This window comes from Capra hircus, chromosome 6 (genome assembly GCF_001704415.2).
Source record: "Capra hircus breed San Clemente chromosome 6, ASM170441v1, whole genome shotgun sequence".
In the NCBI taxonomy this organism is placed as follows: domain Eukaryota; kingdom Metazoa; phylum Chordata; class Mammalia; order Artiodactyla; family Bovidae; genus Capra; species Capra hircus.
The window spans coordinates 60,529,067-60,554,536 of NC_030813.1; the positions used below are offsets into that span (position 1 = coordinate 60,529,067).

General features: G+C 39.7%; 1 protein-coding gene across 10 annotated transcripts in view; it reads right to left on the reverse strand.

Annotated features, from left to right (window-relative positions):
• APBB2 (amyloid beta precursor protein binding family B member 2) overlaps nt 1–25,470 on the reverse strand; it is a 379,350-nt gene that overhangs the window by 243,218 nt on the left and 110,662 nt on the right. For 9 of the 10 annotated variants that reach the window (XM_018049390.1, XM_018049391.1, XM_018049395.1 and 6 more), the window contains one exon: nt 17,218–17,327. The exons of the other annotated variant lie outside the window; for it this stretch is intronic. The gene's annotated coding sequence lies outside the window, so the exon portion shown is untranslated. The remainder of the gene's footprint in view (nt 1–17,217; nt 17,328–25,470) is intronic. 10 annotated transcript variants of the gene reach the window in all.

Sequence of the window (25,470 nt, forward strand, 5' to 3'; positions counted from 1 at the left end):
TAACTGTTATAATGATTATTAATAGTGACTTATTTAATCAATCTAACTGCTCTTGGAAAATACACTACTATTTTATGTACTAAGAATAAAACAAAAGTGCTGCCAGTAATAGTTGTAGATGGTCAGCAACTGCAAGATACATCAAATCTCAAGAATGTTAAGATGTGAAAGATCTATGTCTTAGAATCAATGAAAAAATAAACAGAATAAAGCAACTGCAAAATAAAAATTAGTCATAAATAAACACGAGCACCGAAAAAAAAATAAAAATTAGTCAAAAACTAACAAATCTATGAGGAAATTGATAGAAATCTCTTAATAAAGTAAATTATTTGAGTCACAAATAAGTCTATACAGAGACTGGGATAATAAAAGGAACAAGGACATCATACAACAGGAGTCAAGTCGTCATTGCACCTCTGAGATCAACTATCTCTGGTCCAAATGGAAATGGATTATTGTTGCTCAGTCACCCAGTTGTGTCCAACTCTTTGTGACCCCATGGACTGCAGCACGCCAGGCTCCCTGTCCCTCACCATCTCCCAAGGTTTGCCCAAGTTCATGTCCATTGCATCGGTGATGCCATCCAACCATCTCATCCTCTGACACCCTCTGCTTCTTCTGCCCTCAATCTTTCCCAGCATCAGGGACTTTTCCAATGAGTCGGCTGTTCACATCAGATGACCAAAATACTGGAGTTTCAGCTTCAGCATCAATCCTTCCAATGAGCATTCAGGGTTGATTTCCCTTGGCTGGTTTGATCTTCTTGCTATCCAAGGGACTTTCAGGAGTGTTCTCCAGTACCACAGATAAAAGGTATTAATCCTTTGGCACTTCGCCTTCTTTATGGTCCAGCTCTCAAAACTGTACATGACCACTGGAAAGACCATAGCCTTGACTTAAGTAAATGGATTGTCAAGAAGTAATTAAGGTAAACCAACAGGCCTAGACAAGATTTTTTTAGTTTGGAATGGGGGCTATGAAATGATTGGCTTTGAGTCCCTTCCCTTGAAAGTAATGCTGAAACTTTCTATTGGTTTATAATCACACAGAGGGCCACTGACTGAATTTTGGTAATCTCAAATTTATGCATGAGGGACTAAGATGGCAAAAGCCAGTAAGTTCACATCAGTGAATGAAATGTCATGGTTCACAAAAGCAGAATTAAAATTTGTAACTTTTCACTTACTAGCTCTCTAAGTTTTCCTCTCTAGGTTCACCCATTTCATAAATAATTGGCTTTTTTATTTAAAATAATGAAAACTAATCTCATCTGAACTTCTATCAGTTTGGCAAATCATGAGACAGTACTTAAACTATCCCTGAGACAGTAACCACAGCAATGCAACAAATTTTAAGAACAAACACACAATAAGCCCTGAAAGAAAAATATCACCCAAGAAGAAAAATAAAGTCAAGTGCATTATTTCAAAAGCAGTAAATATTTAAACCCTTCATACACCTACATATATAAGGTAAAGGGGTCTTATTCACTGCCAAAATGCAAAAACAAAATACAGAAGTCTAATATTAAACTAACATAAATATCAATTTGGTTAGTAGTGTAAAAATGAATAAAAGTCATAAAAGCCAACCTCAGAAAAATCAACAACGCCAAAAGTTGGCTCTTTAACAGTCCAACAGAACTGACAAACCTTTAGAGTAAAAAACAATAGAGAAGATTCAAATAAAATCAGAAATGAAAAAGAAATTACCAATTTTAAAGAAATTATAAGAGAGAATTTAAAGACAATTATAAAAGAGTACTATGAACAATTGTATGGTAACAAATTTGATAACCTAGATATCACAAAATAGGTATCTTTCTAATTATACCTACCAAGATGGAATTATGAAGAAAGAAAATCAGACCTATAACAAGACTGGTCAGTAATCTCAGAAAGAAAAGCCTAGGACCAATGGCTTCACTGGTAAATTCTATCAAACATTGAAAGAATTAACATCAATCCTTCCCAGTCCTCCTAAAAAAAAAAAAAATAAAGACACTTCCAAACTCATTCTATGAAACCAGTATTATACTGACACCAAAGACAGTGTTCTTTAAAAAAAAAAAATCCTACAGATCATTACTCTTTATAAATATTGAGGAAAAATCCTCAACAAAATACTAGTAAACAACTCAGCAGAATATTAGAAGTGGGATTTATTGCTGGAATGCAAAGATGGTTCAACATATGAAAATCAATCAGTGTAATACATTGACAGGGAAAAAAAATCACATGATCATCTCAATTGAAGCAGAAAATAAATCTGAGAAAATGCAACACTATTTCACGATAAAAACACTCAACAAAGTAAGAACAGAAGAAAACTACTTCAACAAAATAAAAGCCTTATATGAAAAGATCACAACTAATAATATACCCAATGGTGAAAAGCTGAAGGCTTTTCCATTAAGATCAAGAACAAGGCAAGAATGCCCACTCTTACCACTTTTTTTTCTTGCCACTCTGTTCAATATAATACTGTAAATCCTAGCCAGAGCAATTGAGAAAAAAGTCGGGGGTGGGGTGGGGGAAGCATCCTAATTGGAAAGGAAGAAGTAAAATTATCTCTGTTCACAGACAACATTAAAACTCATCACAGATGTAAAAAATACTAACAATCTCAGGGAAAAAATGGTAGAATAAATTCAACAAAGTTATAGAATATAAACCAAGACACAAAAATCAGTTATATTTCTATACACTAATGATAAACAATCCAAAATGAACATTAAAGACAATTTTATTTATAATAGAATCAAAAAAGAACAAAATATTTAGGAATAATCTTAGCCAAAGAGGCAAGAGGCTTATATACTTAAAACTACAAAAAAAAATCTGAAAGAAATTCAAGTCAAATAAATGAAAAGATATCCCATATTCCTAGATCAGAAAACTTAATATTTTATGTCAATACTGCCCAAAGTGATATACAGATTCAATGGAATCCTTATCAAAACCTCAAAGATATTTCTTTCCAGAAATTGTGAAATTTGTACCTATTCTCTTTTTTAATACATTTCAATGGTGAACTGCTCCAAATTACCAACAAACAATAAAAATAAAATAATAAACCTATAAAGTAACATATTGAGCACTGCAAATTTGAAGCCACCATTCAGCTACATAGAAGATTCAACATTTAAAACACAATGGCATCATCACTAATATTTAGGCTGCTGCTGTTAAGTCACGTCAGTCGTGTCCAACTCTGTGCGACCCCACAGATGGCAGCCCACCAGGCTCCACTGTCCCTGGGATTCTCCAGGCAAGAACACTGGAGTGGGTTGTCATTTCCTTCTCCAATGATGAAAGTGAAAAGTGAAAGCGAAGCTGTTCAGTCGTGTCCAACTCGCAGCAACCCCAGCGGCTACAGAACCAGGCTCCTCCGTCCATGGGATTTTCCAGGCAAGAGTACTGGAGTGGGGTGCCATTGCCTTCTCTGAACATTCAGGCTGATAAGGGACCAAATTCACAACTTTTTGCATGAGACAATCCCTGGGGATACTTGGAAAGCCTATTTGCCATTGCATGTGAAAAGCACACCAACAGAATAGAATCGTATCGGATAATGGGTGGAATGGCTTTTTCCAGCAAGATCAATGCCTGGGTCTCCACAGAACAGCTAGAGTCACAAACCAGGGTGGTGTCTAGAAAGGTAATCACCATCATCAGATACAGAGAGGTTTAATTTGTTCAAAAATTGTACTGTGTATTTTTAGGAGGTATTATAGATGCACAGAATTCCTGATCGACAAGGGCCTTTAAAATCATATTGCATGTGAAAATCATTTTAAGGATAAGCAAATGATGACCCCTGAAGGAATGCTTATATAATACAAAGTCACACAACTAGCAGTCAGCAAAACCAGGACTAGAACTTCTGTTTTCTGTGTTCCTCCATCTTTCCTAATAAAACTCTTTAAGGTTGGGAGTACCACTTTAGTTTGCTGGCAGAAAGTCTCCACACAAAATGATTTACTTGATCATTTTCAAAATGATCACCACAGTAAGTTAGTTAATTGGCTATTCCCCAATACAAAATAAAAAGGTTAAAAATTTTTTTCTCTTGGGATGAGAACTTTTAGGATGTCTTAGCAGCTTTCAAATACATAATACAGTATTGTTAACTACAGTCACATGCTGCAGATTACATTCCCATGACTTATTTATCTTATAAACTGGAAGTTTGTACCTTTTAATTACTTCTCCCTACCCCTAAACCCCTCACCTCAGACAATCACCAATCTGTTCTCTGCTTCTCTAAGTCCAGGATTTTTTTAGATTCTACATATAAGTGAGATCATACAGAATGTGTCTTTCCCTGTATGACTTATTTCACTTAGCATAATGCCGTTAAGGTCCATCCATTCTGTTACAAGTAGGAAGATTTTCTTTTTTCTTTTTGTCTGAAAAGTAGTTGACTGGATATATATGTCACAGCTTCTTTACCCATCCATTCAGCTGTTGATGGACACTTGCATGTCTTAACTATTGTAAACAATGCTGCAATGAATATGTGGGGGCAAATATCTCTCCCACATAGTGATTTCATTTCCTCTGGACATATACTCAGCAAATGGAATTGCTGCATCTTATGGTGGTTCCATTTCCAATTTTTTGAAGACCTCCATACTGTTTTCCATAGTGGCTACATGATTTTATAATCCCAACAGCAGTGCACAAGAGCTCCTTTTCTCCACATCCTCACCAACACTTTTCCCTCTTGCATTTTTCTTAACAATTTGTTTATTTCATTTTTGGTTGTGCTGGGTTTTCATTCTGCATGCAGGCTTTCTGTATTGCAGTGAGTGGGACTACTTTTCATCGTGGTACATGGGCTTCTCATTGTGGTGGCTTCTCTTTTTATGAAGCACAGATTCTAAGGCGCATGGGCTTCAGGAGTTGTAGCACACAGGCTCAGTAGTTGCAGCATAGGGCTCGAGGGTGTGCAGGCTTCAGTAGTTGTGGGAGGCAGGCTTAACAATTGTTGCTCACGGGCCGTAGAGCATGCAGGGTTCAGTAGAGGTGGCACACAGGCTCTGTAGTTGCAGCTCACAGGCTCTAGAGCACAGGCTCTGTAGTTGTGATGCACAAGTTTAGTTGCTCTGAGGCAAGTGGGATCTTCCCCTACCAGGGATCAAACCCATGTCCCCTACATTGGCAGGTGGATTCTTATCTACTGTACCACCAGGGAAGTCAATAGCTCTTGTATTCTTTAATGACAGTCATTCTAACAGGTATGAAGTGATCACAAAACATTTTCTTTAAGATTCTTGACCACATAAGTATATGCTCAATATGATTAAACCAACCCCTGCCTTAGGAAAGGAACCTCCTAGGATTATACAGAAGACTTTGTATTGACTCTGGACGTTTTGATAGCTGTGGTGGTTGTCATCCTGTGTGTGCTCAGTCACTCAGTCATGTCTGACTCTTTGTAACCCCTGGACTGTAGCCCACCAGACACCTCTGTGCATGTGATTTTCCAGGCAAGAATACTGGAGTGGGCTGCCATTTCCTTCTCCAACACTGTCATCCCATTCCTGGTGAAAGCAGTTAGGATCTGCCCTGTGAGAGGTGGACTTGCCATTGTCAATTATCCTGGGAAGAGGCAGAGCTAAGAAATTAATATGAGAAAGGAAAGACCTGGCAGAAGGAAGAGGGAAACCCTCACTCTTCCAGAGCCTTAATCTATTGGATGCCTGGTCTCTGCAACCAAATATGCTGACAATCACTTTTGGAGGGGACGATGGGGGCAGTGTCTAAGCCAGAGAGGCAGCCTCGTGAGGGTTGGTCTCATTCTGCCACATCTAGTAGCCGATTTTATGGGAATTTCAGGGTTTTGTTAAAAATCATAAACTCAAATTTATCTACTACAGGGAATTAAGGACAGTGTGCAGTGTAAAATGGGAAAGCAGAGTCCCCCATTTGCGACCCCATGGAAAGGAGTCCATGGGGCTGCAAAGAGTAGGTCACAACTGAGCTTGACTAGCATGAAAGATAACCCTGGAGGGAAAAAGAAACTATGGGACTTGAAGGTAAATGCATCATTATCTCATAAAATATGGAAGAGACTGCTCCTAATAAGCATGATTTTAATCCTATCCAACCCTCATACTGCAATTATTGTCACGCATTTCCTGCACACCTAAAAAGCTTTTACATATACCTGTGTGACAAAATACTAGTTTGTGTCTGCAAATCTACATATATGAACTATAAAACCAATTTAATCCTATTTATTAGGAGAAAAATCCAAACATATATTCTATTAGTATGCTCTGAGTCCCTATGTGAATGCCTCATTTGATTTTCAACAAAAGACACAACTCAACAGACTTAAGAAAAAAAACACTTGAATTCAACAATTTCCCCTCTACTCATTTATTTAAACCTCTGACAAAACCTCTGTTCTAAGAAATTATTTTCTACTATCTACTTGGAAAACAAATGAAAATGCATCTAAATTAAATTACCACTGTTGTGGAAACACTGAAACTCTAAATAAAAACTAGTGATCATGACAAAATTTTCTCAAAGGATGCTAGACCTCCTCAACACCATTCATCTTCAGGACAACCTTTAATTGTCCTTTTTCATATGGCTATGCCAGCCACTGGTGCTTCCTGGGTAGCTCAGCTGGTAAAGAATCCACCTGCAATGCAGGAGACCACAGTTTGACTCCTGGGTGGGGAAGATCCCCTGGAGAAGGGCTAGGCTACCCACTCCAGTATTCCTGGGCTTCCTTGATGACTCAGTAAAGAATCCATCTGCAACGTGGGAGACCTGGGCTTGATCCCTCAGTTGGGAAGATCCCCTGGATGAGGGAATGCCTACCCACTCCAGTATTTTGGCTTGGAGAATCCCCATGGACAGAGGAGCCTAGCAGGCTGCAGTCCATGGGGTCGCAAACAGACACAACTTGACTGACTGACTAAGCACATGCCAAACATTAGTTGTAATTAAAGTTCTTTTTGTTGAAATTGGCTTATACCTCTCTACATCTGAATCTTTTCAGGTACTGCTTATTTTCTCTTCTTTCTACTTATGAGAGATCAGACAGTAGTCTAATACATAATTTTATGAGTACTACATCCACATTAATTCATCAAAGCAGTCTGAACACCAGAAAGAATTTTTTTTTTTTTAAGATACAGAATGCCACCAAATCCCCTTATCAGTAGGGTGGCCATCTAATTTATCATCCAAACCAGAACATTTGATATTGAAAGGGGGCATCATCAAAAACAATACCAGGCAGCAGGCACAGTCAGGACTACCCCACCTATGGGCCACTCTACTTATTAAAGAGCCACCACCACACTTGGCTTCCCTGGTGGCTCACAGGTTAAAGCGTCTGCCTGCAATGCAGGAGACCTGGGTTCGATCCCTGGGTCGGGAAGATCCCCTGGAGAAGGAAATGGCAACCCACTCCAGTATTCTTGCCTGGAGAATCCCAGGGACGGAGGAGCTTGGTGGGCTACAGTCCATTGGGTCGCAAAGAGTTGGACGCAGCTGAGCGACTTCACTTTCACTTTTCACCACACTTAGAAGCTAAAAGTCTCAAAAGGGTGGAATAAAGTTTATGATGGGAAAGCGGACAAGAGTGGGTTCACACGTGAACAGAAAGTCAGAAGAGTCCAATTAGAAGGTGAAAAGAAAGCTGAAGTCTCTCTCAAGCATCCACACCCAGCGGCATTTCCAGGTTCCCTAAACACAACTCTTCCCCTCCTCGGGTATTAATACAGTTTGTACATATGAATCAAGTCTGTCTTATGGCATGTGCTCTCCTTATTGATCGGTTTACTTCACTGCTACCATCCCACTTCTCCTTGATATCACCTTATCTTAACCCTCCTACCCACCAAGCATACGAGTTTCTTTCCCCTTTCTTCCTTATTTTATGTCCCATCACTGAACCAATAAACCAGAGTTACTGGGAACTTAGCACAGGAACTGCACAGGCACTGTGCTAAGTCCTCCTACATAAAAAGGGGATTCCAAAGGTGAATTAGATTCAGTCCTTGAAAGTTCATTGCTCAAATTTTTGTTCACCACACTGTTTAAAACTCAATATAGTTTCACTCCAGCCTCCATTTCTGCACGTCCTAAGCAGCCCAACCAAGGAGTACAGATGCCAAGCTTCCTAGTGAAGCCACCCCTCTGTTTATTTGTGGATAATTTTCTTTTCATCAGTATATATACTGATGAAAAGAAGAATAAACTCTACAACTTTGGTTAAGGCATCAAAATTTCCACATCTTAAAAAACTTTATAAAAGCTATTCTACTCTCCCACCCAAGACACTGAGGTTTTTGGGGGCAACAAACACTCTTTCTTGCATTTCTAGTTCCTCCTTGAAGGTGGTGAAGGATTATGACTTGCCCACCTCTGAATTTCCAGCACCTTGCAGAGTGTGTCCAGCACAAAACAGATACTCAATCAATATCTGCTGAATAAATGAATGAGTCAGGGGCTCATGATTTATCAACTGTTTTATATGCCAATCCTCAAGATCTTTGCTCCATCGTTCATTTCCTCTGAAAAGTCAGTCCCATCTCCCTATCCCACCAACTCCCTCTCCCTGCCATAGTAACAGCTTTCAGTTCAGTCGCTCAGTTGTGTCTGACTCTTTGCGACCCCATGGACTGCAGCACACGAGGCTTCCCTGTCCATCACCAACTCCCAGAGCTTGCTCAAAGTCATGTCCATCGAGTTGGTCAGTGATGCCGTCCAACCATCTCATTCTCTGTTGTCCCCTTCTCCTCCTGCCCTCAATATTTCCCAGCATCAGGGTCTTTTCTAAGGAGTCAGCCAAAAACCCAAGATCAAATCCCATTCACTTAATAACAATGGAACCGTGAGCAAGTTTTCTCATCATTTTCTATGCCTTATTTTCCTTATCTATAAAATAGAGATAGCACTATCATGTTTGCAAGGTTTCTGTGATATTTGTGAGATCTGAAAACACTTTATGTAAAGGGCCAGGCGGGAACCCAATAAATGTGTGTCAGATGAAAGAATAAATTGCCATTCTGTTCTCTGGCTCCAGATCAAAACATAACCATCAAAATGTAATTTGCCAAAGCTGGTCTTCATTTAACCACAGATATGCATTTGGAGTCGTAACACACAACTGGAGTCTGTCCGCTGCGGAGCATCAAAGGGAGAGTTTAACATCTGCTTTTAAATGCAGGAAAACAACAATTAGTTCACAAGTAAAAGGGAAAGGGATAAGACGGGATTTTATTTTCCCTGCCAGGGTATGCATGTGTTAAGGGACTACCAGCTTACAGCAGACTGAAGCTTTTTTGCAAGGTCACATAGTTGGGGGAGGTAACCCTGGCAGTGGTTTTTAAATTCAGTGTTTATTGACAGCTCCTGCTTTCATGATCAAGAATGTACAGGCGAAGACTGCCCTTCCTTCGAAGTGCAAAACTAAGCAGTCAAAAAATGCAAGAATCAGACTGAGACTGAAGAGTATTTTTATCCAATTTGCTCGCTCTTCTAGCAATCTCAGATATTAAACCTCAAGAGGGAGTAACATCACAAATCTTTGTGCAAATCTTTGAAATTTATGAAATGCATGCCTGTGATGGCCAGGACACCTTTGTTTCTGCTGTAGAGCCAGGCTCTGAGACCCATTCTCCTGCGGTCTCCTTCCTGTCAGGCTGAGCAGCAGCCAGGGGAATAGGCGGCTCCCTGTGCTCTCACACACCTGGACCTGCCATGAGAGCTATTTATGGGCCCTCACCTTCCTCTTTTCCAGTAACAGAGGCAGAGAAGCTATGAACCTTCCCCAGGGTTTGCCTTCCTCCCTCACTGCTCACTTGTGCTACTTGCTTGGAAGATGAAAGAAACCCCAGAGTTTTTCAAAGCCCAGTGGCAATGCTGATCTCAAGTAACATTTTCCATTTTCTTTGGAAAATGTTTTCTTTCCTACTCTCCCCCAGCGTACAGAATATGAAGCCCAGTCTAAACTACCTCCTTGGAGCACATAGAAGTAAACACAATAGTTACCAAAGAAGGTGAACTCTGGCTTTATAACAGCCAAGGGTCATCATGGGATAAACATGCGCTATAATACTGAACCATCACATTCTGTCTTACAAGTTCACAATTCTGGCCTTTAAAGAATATCTGAGCAAAAGTGGCTCCCATCTGAATACAGGTATTTTTCCCCCAAATTCCCAATGAACCAGGTACACGAACCTACTTTCATAACCTGTTTTCTTGTCCATTCTCATGTTACAGATGTTTTCTTGCCATAAGTCACAGAGTTCATAAGCCAAGAAACCAGGGTGCCTGACTCCAAGGATCTCCCATAATTTGCCCTGAACCAGAACTTCTGCTTGTTGTCTAATCTGAGTCCAACCATTCCCCAGCTATGTGACATTAGACAAGTCACTCAACCGTAGTGACCATCAGCACAAGGGCTCCACATATTTTTAGAAACTGAGGTCCTCACCTACATGAATGATAGGGTAGTATATTTTCATGGACTCAAAAATATTATTTAAGACAGCTTCATACCTATCATAGCAAAGGAGCATCAAGGCAGCTTTACAGTCTCCAAAAGGCACTGCTGCTGCTGCTGCTGCTAAGTCGCTTCAGTCGTGTCCGACTCTGTGCGACCCCACAGACGGCAGCCCACCAGGCTCCTCTGTCCCTGGGATTCTCCAGGCAAGAATACTGGAGTGGGTTGCCATTTCCTTCTCCAATGCGTGAAAGTGAAGTCGCTCAGTCATGTCCAACTCTTAGCGACCCCACATGGACTGCAGCCTACCAAGCTCCTCTGTCCATGGGATTTTCCAGGCAAGAGTACTGGTGTGGACTGCCATTGCCTTCTCCCCAAAAGGCACTAGAAGTGTGTTTTAGTCTCAGCTTCCAAACTTAGTCTAGTTTTGGACAGCAAGTCATAAATTAATTTTTAGATAAAATGGCAATTAGGAATTTCCTGAAACTTTTGAGATCTAGATATCAAACTATTAGATAAGTAGGTAAATAAATAAATATCATACTAAAATCCAGTGACCTCCCCCCTTTTAAGTTATACTTGATATAACTGCAACAGAAGCTTTACATATATAATTTTAAAATACTGAATTTTAGGAGACAAAATATCTTAGAAATTATTTACTTTACCAATGCAAAATTTACTGACCAAAGAGTTATGAAAAACATACAAAAAACGTGAATGAGACTGGATCCCAGTGCTCAAGGCTGGTGCGGGTGGGTGGGTGGGAGTGTGGGTGGGTGGGTGTGGGTGTGGGTGTCTGTGGGTGTGTGTGTGTGGGTGGGTGGGTGTGTGTGTATATGCGCGCGCACGCTCACATGCACACACACTCTCAGTGCTCAGTGGTGTCTGACTCTTTGCGACTCCATGGACTGTAGCCCACCAGGCTCTTCTGACCATGGAATTTTCCAGGTGAGAATAATAGAGTGGGTTGCCATTTTCTCCTCCAGGGGATCTTCCCGACCCAGGGATCAAACCTGCATCTCCTGCTTGGTAGGCAGACTGTTTACCCCTGTGCCACCTGGGAAGTACCCCTCAAGACTACAGTTTATTAAACATTATGTAAGTAAGTATACCCAAGTTAAAAACTATAAAAGATAAAATCAGAACATACTATCAGAGAGATTCGAGTAGGGTATTAAGGGAGTTTTGACACATAGAAAAGATTACTTCTAAGCATAGCATGGTGGTTAAGAGCATAAACACGAGGGTCATAGAGAACTGGGCTTAAGTCTTGACCACTCCAATCCCCAGCTATGTGACGTTGTGGGTGAAGTGAAAGTCTCTCAGTCATGTCCGACTCTTTGCAATCCCACGGACTATACAGCCCATGGAATTCTCCAGGCCAGAATACTGGAGTGGGTAGCCTTTCCCTTCTCCAGGGAATCTTCCTAACCCAGGGATCAAACCCAGGTCTCCCACATTGCAGGCAGATTCTTTACCAGCTGAGCCACTGTCTAATGTCTAATGTGACATTAAACAAGTTATTTAACCTCACAGAGCCTCAGTTTCAAAATCCTTATAATGGGGCAATAACATCTACCTCTCAGAACTGATATAAGAGTAAATAAGATAAAGTATGTAAAATTCTTAATACAGTTCCCAGCACACTCCCAGGGTTAACTGCTAGCAGTGGCTTTCAGTCCCAAACCTATTATTTCTTCTCTTACCAATGCCCCTTAACTGCTCTGGTCCAAGGTCCTGCTAGATCATACTAACCCTCTCCTTTAAAAATGACAAAATAGACTTTGAGAAAATAGGGAACATGCCCAAGGCCATAGAAATCCCTGATTCCTTGGGAAATGACTGCCCTTCCTCCACAGGCTTGTGACATTTGTGAGTCTATCTTCTCTACCAGCTCTCCGGGGTTAGATGGGTACTACATGGGCTTTGAAGTTAGATGGATTACAATTAGAATCCTAACTCAAACATTTTTTAGCTGTGTGAATGTTGCCAAGTTCCTTTCCCCTGAGTTTCAATAATCTCTACCCCAAGAATTACTGTGACAATCCAGTGACTCAATACTTTGATTTCCACACTCATTCAGATAGTGGAACCAGTCTAAGGGCAGAATATCAGAATTCTTAGTATATTTAATTGTACCATGGGAACTAAGAACTATCCTACTAGGAGAAATTATAACTACCTTATATGCATTGTTGTTTTGTTGGTGATGTTTAGTTGACAACTCTTTGCAACCCCATGGACTATAGCCCACTAGACTCCTTTGTCCATGGGGTTCTTCAGGCAAGAACACTGGAGTAGGTTGCCATTTCCTTCTCCAGAGCATCTTCCCAACCCAGGGATCGAACTCATGTCTCCAGAATTGGGAGGCAGATTCTTTACCACTGAGCCATGAAGGAAGCCCCATATTATATGCATATTCCCAAATATTACATGTGCGTATGTGTGCACATGTTCATACGTGTATAGATATATATACACATGTTTTTTAAATCACTGTTCTAAATTGATCAATTAAATGCTTGTCGTTTACTAACTTTTTTTTTCCATTTGCTAATTTAACAAGTAGTAGCAGATACCAAAAGTTTAGGAAACAATAATAAAAGAAAAACTTAAAGATGAGAAAATTCTACTCATGATTTATTTTGGAAGAGATGGATCAGTGAATATCATTACTGAATGTTAGTGGTCAAACACCTCATTTAAGAATATCCAGCTCACTGTTCGTCACACAGTACACACTGAATAAATGTAATTTGAATCTGAATTTGAAACTCAAATTAAGTTCTTTGAAAGCAAGAGCATATCTCATTCATCTTTGAACAATGAGCTCTGAACACGGTGCCCGGCACACGGTAGTTGTGCAAAAAATATTGGTTTAATAAATGAACCTAAAACTGAGAAGGCATACAAAGATCTGTAATACATCTTGCATTTCCTACTGATGTGGATTTCGATCTATTCCAAGAAATTATATCCCAAAGTCTATGAAATGTTCCTTCTGTACCCATCACCTCATCTGAGATATTTAGAGCTTCTTGGGAGGGAGAAATAACATAGGTAGAATCCTTCCTTAGGCACAGAAATATTGATGAAGACAGCTAAGCAGGAGAAACATGTCACCTGCGTTCCTGTAACATAACAAAAGGACCAAAGAAGATGCAAAGTTTTACACACAGTGCCTGTCAAACAGTGACATTCACCATTTTGAACACATATTTAGTCCCATAAGCCTCCTATTCACAACATGTCTGGTTACAGTAAACACTCTATAGAGATTGTAGAAGGTGAATTCTAGTCTATTATCTGTTTGCAGATGAAAAACTCTCACCATATACTTCACATGTTTATACTCCCTTCTACCTGAAAGCCAGGATCACTCAAATTAAACAAAAGGCTATGATCCACTTGTTTCTCTTTCACTAAAGATGATATTGTAGACAAACATTTATTAGCATGGGAATTCATGACTTATTAAGTGGAAAAGGCAAGGTACCAAATAATTCATAGCATATTATACGCTGGCAGTATTAACATAAAAAGAAACACACATGCATTGAAGTAGAACTGCCTTATGACCCAGCAATCCCATTGCTGGGCATACACACTGAGGAAACCGGAATTGAAAGAGACACGTGTACCCCAATGTTCATCAGAGCACTGTTTGTAACAGCCAGGACCTGGGAGCAACCTAGATGTCCATCAGCAGATGAATGGATGAGAAAGCTGTGGTACATATACACAACGGAGTATTACTTACCCATTAAAAAGAATACATTTGAATCAGTTCTAATGAGATGGTAAAACTGGAGCCTATTATACAGAATGAAGTAAGCCAGAAAGAAAAACACCAATACAGTATACCAACACATATATATGGAATTTAGAAAGATGGTAACAATAAACCTGTATGCGAGAGAGCAAAAGAGACACAGATGTATAGAACAGTCTTTTGGACTCTGTGAGAGAGGGAGAGGGTGGGATGATTTGGGAGAATGGCATTGAAACATGTATAATATCATATAAGAAACGAATCACCAGTCCAGGTTCGATGCAGGATACAGGATGCTTGGGGCTGGTGCACTGGGATGACCCAGAGGGATGGTACGGGGAGGGAATTGGGAGGGGGGTTCAGGATTGGGAACACGTGTACGCCCGTGGCGGATTCAGGCTGATGTATGGCAAAACCAATACAATATTGTAAAGTAATTAGCCTCCAATTAAATAAATTTAAATTTTAAAAAAGACGATAATAAAATAGAAGCTACTTTCTACTTCTTTTAAATAATCCATGCCTAATTTTTCAAAAGTGCATCTAATCTTGTCATAGACTCAAGTTTTCAGAAACCTACTTCAAATAATTTCATACTTGAAATAAGGAAGACTTTGAAAACATGTTTGTGATTGGGAAAAAAATAAAAGCACAGGACAAGTGGGAGTTCAAAGGAAGTATGGTGGTTGTTTAGGGTTCTGAATTTCCCCTAAAACTGTGCATTTACCTCCCCCAAAATAAGTCACTAATTCATTTAAGTACCTCTCATAAGGGCTTCCCAGGTGGTGCTAGTGGTAAAGAACCTGCCTACCAATGCAGGAGATTTAAGATGGGTGGGTTCAACCCCTGGGTTGGGAAGATCCCCTGGAGGAGCGCTTGGCAACCCACAACAGTATGCTTGCCTGAAGAATCCCATGGACAGAGGTTCTCAAAGTGCTATTAGAAACATTCGCCTGTGGCTTCTGTGAATTTCAGAAGGGACCTGCCTCTCTCTCTCTCTGTCCTGCCCTCTCCCTTGTTTTCTTCCATACAACTAGTTCTTCACGACTAGATTTATGTGTAGCATCCACATTATAATCACCTTTTTTTTAAACCTAAGAGTCACCTGTGAACATCCTTCGTGCATACAAATTTTCACCTATGACATCAGTTTCAGTAAGCGTCTTCTGCCGTGGTGCCTCTGGTACCACAGGGATTGTTTTTAGTTTATTATGGTGATCAAAGGTCCTACCAATGCCTCGCTTCTACAAAATGGAAAAGTAACTTTTACAGCAGTGTCACAAAGGGAATATTTTGGTGTAACAGAAGCGAACTGTTTCACCAGGGACTATATAAAATTTTCAAGAAATGCTAAATCATTTGAAAGGCAGTCTAAGTAGCTCACTTTCTGGGGCTGTTATAGTTCCAACCCAAACACCACTGCAAATATTGAGATCCTAAAGCCCAGAGAATTAATCTTTTGCGCTTTTCGTTCCACTTCTGTGAACAGATTGGTGACTTTCAACATAATCCTCTTTCAAATATCCTTCCAGGATGGAATAACAACTAGACCACACAGGATTTCCATTATTTTAAGGTCAATATGTGAATACAAACTAAAAAACTCAACTATTAATAAACATATTGCTATTATTTTTAAAAAATTCCATGGACATTTTTTAAAAATATCACAGTATATCACTACTGCCAATATTTCACTATAAACAGAAAAGTGTTTTTGGGGAAAATTTTCAAAGTCCTTGCTTTCAGTGAATTTATATTTTAGCAGAGACTTCATAACTCTCAGAAAGTGTTTTTGCAGTATGTGTGTATATTCTGTGGTGTGTATAATATTTTTTCAGTATGACTATCTTACTTAATTTCAAAAAAGTCATAACTTACCTTACTATAATTATTTCCATATAACAATTATTTCCATATAACAATTTAGTTATAAATAAATTTACATGACAATGTAATGATAAAAGCTGATCTTACTGTTTAATGCTTCTATGAACCTTCTAGAATAAGGTTCTTTTATCTTGTTTTGTTTTAGGAATGTTTCAACTATCTCATTTATACTGTCAGAAACGTAGAGGAGTTAGAATACACAAAAAATACAAAGTTTAGAAAACTACGTAGTGATTTAACGAGCAAACGGTTCCTATTGCCAATGAGATTGCTTTTGGAACACACCAGAAAGGAGGTGTGGGTGAGCACGTGTGAGTGCGCATGAGTGTGCGTGTGCTATTTTGTTCACATTCTTAGGGGCCACTCATATTTCCAAGTAATATCAACAAGAAAGCAGACTGATTTTATTATTTTTAGGGCCCATTTTACCTTTCTTTTTAAAAAGATCAGGGAATAAAACTGAACTCTATGGCACCAAATAAGTTTTTCAGTCAAGGCCTTCCTACAGGTGTCTCAAACTATCTTCAAGTTTCTCTAAGTTGTAAAATAATAAAACTGACAGGTGCATCAATTCTTCCAAGACCAACCTACATGAGGGACTTATTGAACACGTGATTTTCAATTTTATTTTCCTTTCCAGATAAGAAAAGAACCAAATGGATTTCATTCTTATCCTAAAGAATTCAGAACCAAAGAGATTATTTCAAAGTCTAAAATACCTGAAGCTCAGAAAACTGGACTCAGTTTTCTATCACACCATATTACACTCTTACCTTTAGAATTTATCTTCTGAACACCTGGTAAAAGATTTTATCACAACCTGGAGGACTCAGCTTATGAAATCCCAAAGAAATGGCACAATGCAGAAAATCATCCTAATATCTTGGAAGGTTTTTTTTTTTTTCCTTAAGGTTCCTGAGTCCCTTTCCATGTTTCTAGCCCAGAAGCGCATATAAAACTTATACAGCCAGGAAAGAAAGGAAGTAGAAAAGTGACAGACACATTGTTAACTTTCTGAGAGAAATTAAACAGAATTTTTTTTTAAAGCAAGTTAGAAAAACACTTACTTTTCCCAGGTCTTTGGTTCGAAGCTCAGAAGGCAAGTTCCCTTTTCCCACAAAGTCCTGTTTGTTAATTACTAGCAATGACTCAGTGAGGTCAGGCAGCCCAAATATATCTAGAAATTGTACAGAGACAAAAAGTTAACTAAGTCAGATTAGAAATTAAAAATCAAAATACCACATTGCTATTCAGAGCCTCTATGCATAATTAAAATACAGATTTCACTGGACTATCTAAATGATGAACTGTGTTATCTACTTTTCTTTCAGAACAATACTAACGAGACTTGCTAAATCTAGATGGTGTTTTGACTTGTCACCTTATTAAAGTTACTGAAGCAGGAACCAGCAAGGCATCTTGGCAACCATTCACGGTAAAAATGTCCTTCTCAGGGAGTCATAAAAAGCAACTGAGGGAGGATCTGGACTTCTAATTATACTGCGACTTGGGAGGGAAGGTCTTCTGAAATCACACTTGCCTGCCCCACCTTCCAAAGATGAGCTCATCTCACAAACACAGTAGCGGGTTGTAAATAGACGTGAACAATAACAACTTAAGAAATTCATCAACAACTTATACATGCCCGTCAGGTGTACCCACTTAAGCACACTTCACTTTTGCAGGTGGGAATGAGAAGAGTCTTGTTAACTTTTTTCTAATGAAACAGAAAATCTGAAAGTTCTGTGTGATGATGATCTCACTTAAAACATCAGTCACTTCCTCTCACAGTCTTGCAAATGAATACACAGGTAGTAACTCATTCATAAGATAAACGAGTTTCAGTAGGTATAACAGACACCACAGGTAAATCATAATTTGAAGTCCAAACTTGTCAGGCTCTCCCACACTGACCGGGCTTCACACAAGACGTTATTCTAAGAAGTGTGATAAACGCATTTAAAAGCCGTACGAGATTGAGAAATAGGTCCATTAGGAGGAGGCAGGAAGTACTGTCACCACAGGCAGCCAGAAACCCACAAACATCAATAAGCATCATTTATTACTGTCACTGTTACATGTGAGAGTACTATTACTGTTGTATTGTTATTGTTACGTTACAGTGTGGACTCTTAAGCCAGGCTGTTCTGTTTTTACACGAATATCCCTGAGACATCAGTGTAGTACCACATGGTACACTCAGTTCTCCTCTAACTCTCGTGCTTGATATCACAGGGAACAACTTGAGCATAACTCGAATTTCACATTTGTTTAGGCATGATTTCACACTGCAAGAAACACACGGCAACGGCAGAAGACTGCATGGGGCGGAACCCCGCTGCCTAAGGTTACACAGAATGCACAAAGCCACACCTCAAACACCTGCCAGCGATCTCAGCTCCCCACAAGGGTGCCAAGCCACGGTGCTCCGCACCCGGTATCCCAACTCAGCTTCTGATTTCAGGTTACCCCCCCTGCCATCACCTCACAATGACTCACAAGCTATAACCCTTCCAGGGCCTCCGTCCACAGGAAGCGTCAGGGTTTCCTCAAGGTAAAGTGCTGTATTGTACTTTTTATCTATTTATTTCTTAACCCAACAAATATGTGTAAAATTGTGCTCCAATTTTTATCCAGCTCCCATTCTATTTTTTTTAGATGTCACCGAGAAAGGTTTTTGAGTGTATGTCCCTAATCCCACTTTTCCCTTAAGCACTGGTGGGGGGGTGGGCAGGGCGGCGAGGCAGCCTGTTATGATTCTGCATAGCATGGCAGTTTTTAGAAACACATGTACTGCACTTTAGCAGAACTGACTGTATAATAACCAGTGTTTATAAGGATGCTTATGATTTAAATGAGAGGAGTTATGATTTTCACATATTTTCATTATGCTAAAGACAATAGCAATATATGTCATGTGTGTGTGTTAGTCGCTCAGTCGTGTCTGACTCTTTGCAACCCCATGGACTGTAGCCCGCCAGGCTCCTTTGTCCATGGGATTCTCCAGGCAAGACTACTGGAGTGGGTTGCCATTTCCTTCTCCAAATATATGCCATACAATTTTACAAAGACTCTCACTCACATTTTAGGTTTTACAGTAACCTAGTATGAACACTTTTAAGGGTGTTTCAGTTACATGAAAAATTTATTTATTAGAAGTTCCCTGATGGTCTTGTTAATAAATAAGGTATACCATTCTGGAGAGACCAACATGATGGTGTTTTAAAGTCAGATTCTTGCAGAGGAGGACTTATCCAGAATTGCTAGAGAGGACAAACTGAATTACTTGTCATTCCTTGAAACCAATAAATCTTTAAAAGATTGAATTTATCCTTTAAAAAAGTCCAAGATGTACATAAAGATATGTACAAAAAGTTTTCCATTACAATAACATATTAAGCAATTTTAAAACAAATGTTTGGCAACAGATAAACAGTTTTTTTAAATATGTAAGATACTTAACAAAATGAGAAAATATTTCTAAGCAGTGTTCACTGGGGAGTGCTGGCTATAGGATGGATGATACGTTCAATGTGATACCAATTTTTTTAAAGTATCTATATCTAGAAAAAAAAGACTGAAAACAAGTCAATATTTGAATAGTTGCTAATTAAAGATAACAAAAATAGAGTAGAATAATTTTTACTTTCTTCATATTTTCCTGTGGTATGCAAATTTTCCACAATAATCATGTCTACTTTTACAGTTAGAAATAACAATATGCTATATAAAAATAGGATGAAGGCATCTGGTGGGAAAAAACTCTTTTTATCCCACTTTAATTTCAAATGTGAATCCAGCCAGTAAAATGAACATCAGCCCCAGAACAAGGACACCAGATGCTACCTCCACAAGCATTAACAGTCACAGACAGTATTTTCTATCTCATAATTCAAAGGCAAATACAGTCCCCAAAGAGATGCTCAAAGTATATAGATCAGTTAGAAAAACCAAAATATAATTTGCTTTTACTGGCTAAAACAGTTATGGATTTAGTAAAATCCAGATTAAGGAAGATTTTTAATTATATAATTACATACAAGCTGTCTTAATGTCCAAAAGAAATTTAGTTATGGATGAAGAAACTGTGCTCTGGATATAACTCCTTTCAAACAAGATCAAGATTAAAGAAATATAAGAAGCAATGGCTTTGGTTATGGGGATGAATGCCTCACTAAGGAGAGTTTTCAACAGAAAGTAAGAAAAGAGAGCTGGATCTTTATGACCTCCGAAAGAACTCAGTTATGTTACAATTTTCCCGATAACCATAAAACTGGGCTTTGAAAATAACTCATTTGCCAAAAATGGTGATCAGTCTGCTTAGTTTAAGCCCATACACTGAAATCCCATAAGACCTGAATGGAGAAAGTACTCAGGAGTCAAGGGCTAATGTAGGGTAATTTGGCCACCATACACTTGAGTTCACTTACTTATGGCGGCCAGCAGCATATTTAAACAATGCGCCCCTTTTCATTTTCAGTGTAACCTTACTAGCTTATCAAATACCAAGTAACTATTTGGCAAACAGTAATTGCTTTAGTACCACTCTCCATTCTCAAGAATGTACTGAGGGTTAAAAATCAGGAGCCGGCCCACCGCCCGGAGCTGGTGCTAGCTGTGAGGGGCCGCGTCTGGCTGCAACAGGCCGGCTGGGGCATGGTGTTGGGTGCCGGGCTGCCTCGCCTGTCTCCGGGTGCCCATGAAAAGGGCAGCAGTGATGCTGACGCTGGCAAGCAAGCTGAAGCGGGATGATGGTCTTAAAGGGTCCCGGGCGTCAGCCACAGCCTCTGACTCCACTCGGCGGGTATCTGTGAAGGACAGGCTGCTTGTTAAAGAGGTTGCAGGACGTGAAGCTAATTTACCTTGTACGTGTAAAGTGCATTTTCCTGATCCAAACAAGCTTCATTGCTTTCAGCTAACTGCCACCCCAGATGAGGGTTACTACCAGGGTGGAAAATTTCAGTTTGAAACTGAAGTTTCTGATGCATACAACACGGTGATTTGAAAGGTGACACTATTAGAGTACTAGAAAAATTACAGAAGATTTGGACGGTGACATATTCTCTAGATTTGGTCTCAAAGATAAAAATTTTCATTACAAAGATTTTGTATCTGTGAGATGACCTGTGTGGTGAGATTTTGAGAGACGACTGTCATGCTCCTCAAACCAAGCCTCCCAAAGTGAAATGCTTGACCAGGATCTGGCACCCCAACATCACCAAGACCGGTGAGATATGTACAGTGTCAGACTTTATTTTGGGGGGCTCCAAAATCACTGCAGCTGGTGACTGCAGCCATGAAATTAAAAAACACTTACTCCTTGGAAGAAAAGTTATGGCCAACCTAGATAGCATATTGAAAAGCAGAGACATTACTTTGCCAACAAAGGTCCGTCTAGTCAAGGCTATGGTTTTTCCAGTGGTCATGTATGGATGTGAGAGTTGTACTGTAAAGAAAGCTGAGCGCCAAAGAATTGATGCTTTTGAACTGTGGTGTTGGAGAAGACTCTTGAGAATCCCTTGGACTGAAAGGAGATCCAACCAGTCCATTCTGAAGGAGATCAGTCCTGGGTGTTCTTTGGAAGGACTGATGCTAAAGCTGAAACTCCAGTACTTTGGCCACCTGCTGCGAAGAGCTGACTCATTGGAAAAAGACTCTGATGCTGGGAGGGATTGGGGGCAGGAGGAGAAGGGGATGACAGAGGATGAGATGGCTGGATGGCATCACCGACTCGATGGACGTGAGTTTGAGTGAACTCCGGGAGATGGTGATGGACAGGGAGGCCTGGCGTGCTTCAATTCATGGGGTCGCAAAGAGCCGGACACGACTGAGCGACTGGACTGAACTGAACTGAGAGAACACTCAATCGATGGCACCAGCTGGGCCCCCACAAGGATGCTGAAGGATGTTCTTTGGGGATTAAACTCTTTGTTTACTCGTCTGTTGAATTTTGATGATCCACTGAATATTGACGCTGCGGAACATCATTTGCGAGACAAGGAGGACTTCCGGAATAAAGTGGAGGACTACATTAAGCGCTACGCCAGATGATATGCGGAGAGGACCGCAGGGCCGCGGACTGTGCGTGAGGAGATGGGCTCCACCCGCAACCAGAGGAACCTCTCCCCATCCTCAGCTCCCCTCAGTCCCGCCGGCTTGTCCGAGTCCTGTGACTGTGTTGTCCTGAGGAAGAACCTCTTCTCTACCGCCCATTGTAGCCGGAGAGTTCCAAATAAATACAGCCAGAAAATGTGTCTGGGGTTCTAGATAGTTGTCTGCTTACCTTAACGTGTTTACTTTTTTGAAACTGTACTGTATAGGCTGTTGAGAATGAACTGAAAATGAACTCAGCGTCGAGGCTGGAGCTGCTTCTCCCCTCCCCCGTCAGTCCAGCGCAGGTGATGCTGATGCTCAGAGTAGCCCGCAGATTGGCCGTCAGAAACCCACTACAAACAAACTGTGATTGGTGCGAAGTCTCTTAGCTCCTCCCACGAATGTCGGCCCTGCCTACGTGTTGTGAAGCTTCCCAGAATGCAGTCATTCACTGTAGATCTCTTACTGAAATGCATATTTTATTTAATGTAAGTATATTTTGGAACAGATTTGTAATTTGTACAATTTAATGCTTTAATTAAAAAAAAATCAGGGGCGGGAGGGGTGCTGTTTCACAAAATTACTAAGCATCTGTAACATGTAATGTATACATCTGAATAATAACCATAGTCCTATTGTACATAGATGTACTAGTCTGTTCTTTTTTTTAACTTCCAAAAATGTTGACTTCAATGAAAAACAAACAAAAACAAAACCCTTCTGTTTCAAATTTGCTTTTGTATTTTTAAGCATTTTTGAAAGTTCCCCATCATATGGAAACAATTAACTACTGACTTCATGTTTTGTTTTGTTTCATAGAATAGAAAAGGCAAACTGAACATTTTAATTACGCTATCTACAAAGAGAGATCACAGAGGTGATACTGAATTCCAGAAAAATCGGTCGGTTCAAATTCAAGAGCAAAGGCTTCATTTTATTAAATGCATGTTGATTACTTTAGAAAATAACTTAGAAATTCTTGGCTTCTATGTTTTATAAATTGCTGCCTAAAATGCTGCACATATGCGCCTTTAATAATTTGCAACCAAATATTATAATCAAGTAAATTCAAATATTGTTTTCAATTAGGAGTGTTGAAAATAAAAACTATGAGTTTTAATTTTTACAAGAAGGCATGCTGAAATATACATTTACCTATACACACCTCACACTAAGGGATTCTCAGTATGGAAGCCGTATTTCTTAAACTGCTCTAAGAATTAGCATATGTGTAGCTCAGGGGGATACACTCTCTCAGCATTACTGGATATAAAAAAGGGCAACCAATTTTCAGAGTCTACCTGGAAAATAAGCAGAAATTATTTTCTCAGGCTCTCTAGTCACTCCCTGGGCAGAATTCCAACATAATCTAAATTGGTCTTGGCACTATCTCACTCCCCCTTTTGCATCACTGAAGCCACCTCTGGTCCAAAGCCCAGTGACCTTCAATTTCCATGGCCTCTTCCTTTCCAACTTCTAGACTCCTGATGACTCCATGTGAATATTTCAGCAAAGCTGGGCATTGAGGGAGTTTAAACAAATGATTCATGAATTTTAACTTTCTCTGGATTATATGCATTTTTAGAGAAAAGCTTGAATACCCAGATCCTGCCTTTCTCAATACTGTAACTCACTGGAGAAATAGTTGAATCCATGCCTGGAGGGTAAGGAAAGTACAATATAAGCCTAGAACCTCTCACTATGCCAGAAAGCAAGAAGTGCTCAAATATTAATGCAGACACGACACAGGACAAAGGAGCTGCCTTGAAGGGGCTCCCACCAGGCACATGTGGTACAGTCTGAACAAGGAAAGAATGATATGAATAAATCCTAACACGTTCAGCTTTAAAAAAGGAACCATAAATCCACAGATCTTCATGCAAAGGGGGATACTGGAATGCTCTTTACAAAGACAGCCAGCTAACAAACACCAAAGGAACAGCAGAAACAGAAAATCCCACTTTGCAACCACCGACTCAATGATTGATTCAGTCAAGGCTCATTAATAGACACGAAGACCATTAGGGGAAGGGTTGCTGTGGAACAGGATACTCACACAGTCTCAGAGTATCACCCTTCGGATTACTTATCACTTACCTAGGGGAAAAGGTATCCTTATAATGGAGAGCTCTGGCAGACCACCTTACCCAAGTGATGGCTGGTATAATCAATCAGAGGGTAACTGGACGCCACATGTCTCCACTATGTTATGTCTGTCAAAATGCTTAATCTGTATCTTATCATAAATTAACAATCAAGCCCAGACTGTGGTACTTTCTATAAGAAAATTATCTTGGAATTTTCCAAGATATCAGTGCCACGAATGACAAAAATAAATGAAAACAGGGTGACTGTTCTGGATGAAAGGAAAAGAGACAAAATGAAATGAATGATTGTTGGTGAACTCTGGATGAGGAGAAGGGTTATAAAAGACATTACTAGAATAACTGGGGAAATCTGAATTGGTATTATGGGCTATGTGGGAAAATACTCTTGTGCTTGTGAAATAACATGTGAAAGTAATTGGGGTAAAGGGTCATGCATTATAATTAAATAGTTCAGCAAAAGTATTTTTAAAGTATATGTATTCAGAGACAGAAAGAAATAGAAAACAAATTTGGCAAAATGTAAGCATTTTATATGGCAGGCTATAACCTATAAAAGCCAGTAACTATAGTTACTTATAGGTTAGGTCTACTCCATATATATAGAGAGAATATAGGTGCTTATGGTTGAAACTGACACAAAAAGATTAATTTTTGTAACACAAAATTACAGCATTTAGTCTATACCAAAAAAAACCAAACTTTCTCCAATTCAGTTTTCCTCTGTAGCAATTAATAGTCATTAGGTGGAAGGAAGAAGATTTAGAAAGAAAAGAAACCTAAGGAAGAGAATGACAATGGATAAAAATTAGGCACAGTTCAGTTCTTTTCCACACCTCTTCTTTTGAAGAAAAGGTTAAGTTCCAAGGTTTTAAAAATTATGCCTGTTTTCCATCCTGATGACCCAGTAGATGTAAACCTTTCCAATGAGTGAGAAAGAGTCCCACTGCAAGATGGAAACTAACTAAACACCAGAACCAGGGAAGCTGAGCATTTCATTTCATGCTCAGCCCTGGCCAAGCCTAGAACAGAGGGGCATGCATCTGAATAACCATCCGTCTGAGCAAACTAGCACCCTAGGCTTGCCACTTTCAGCACCTCCTCAAACTGAATGTGTTGGAA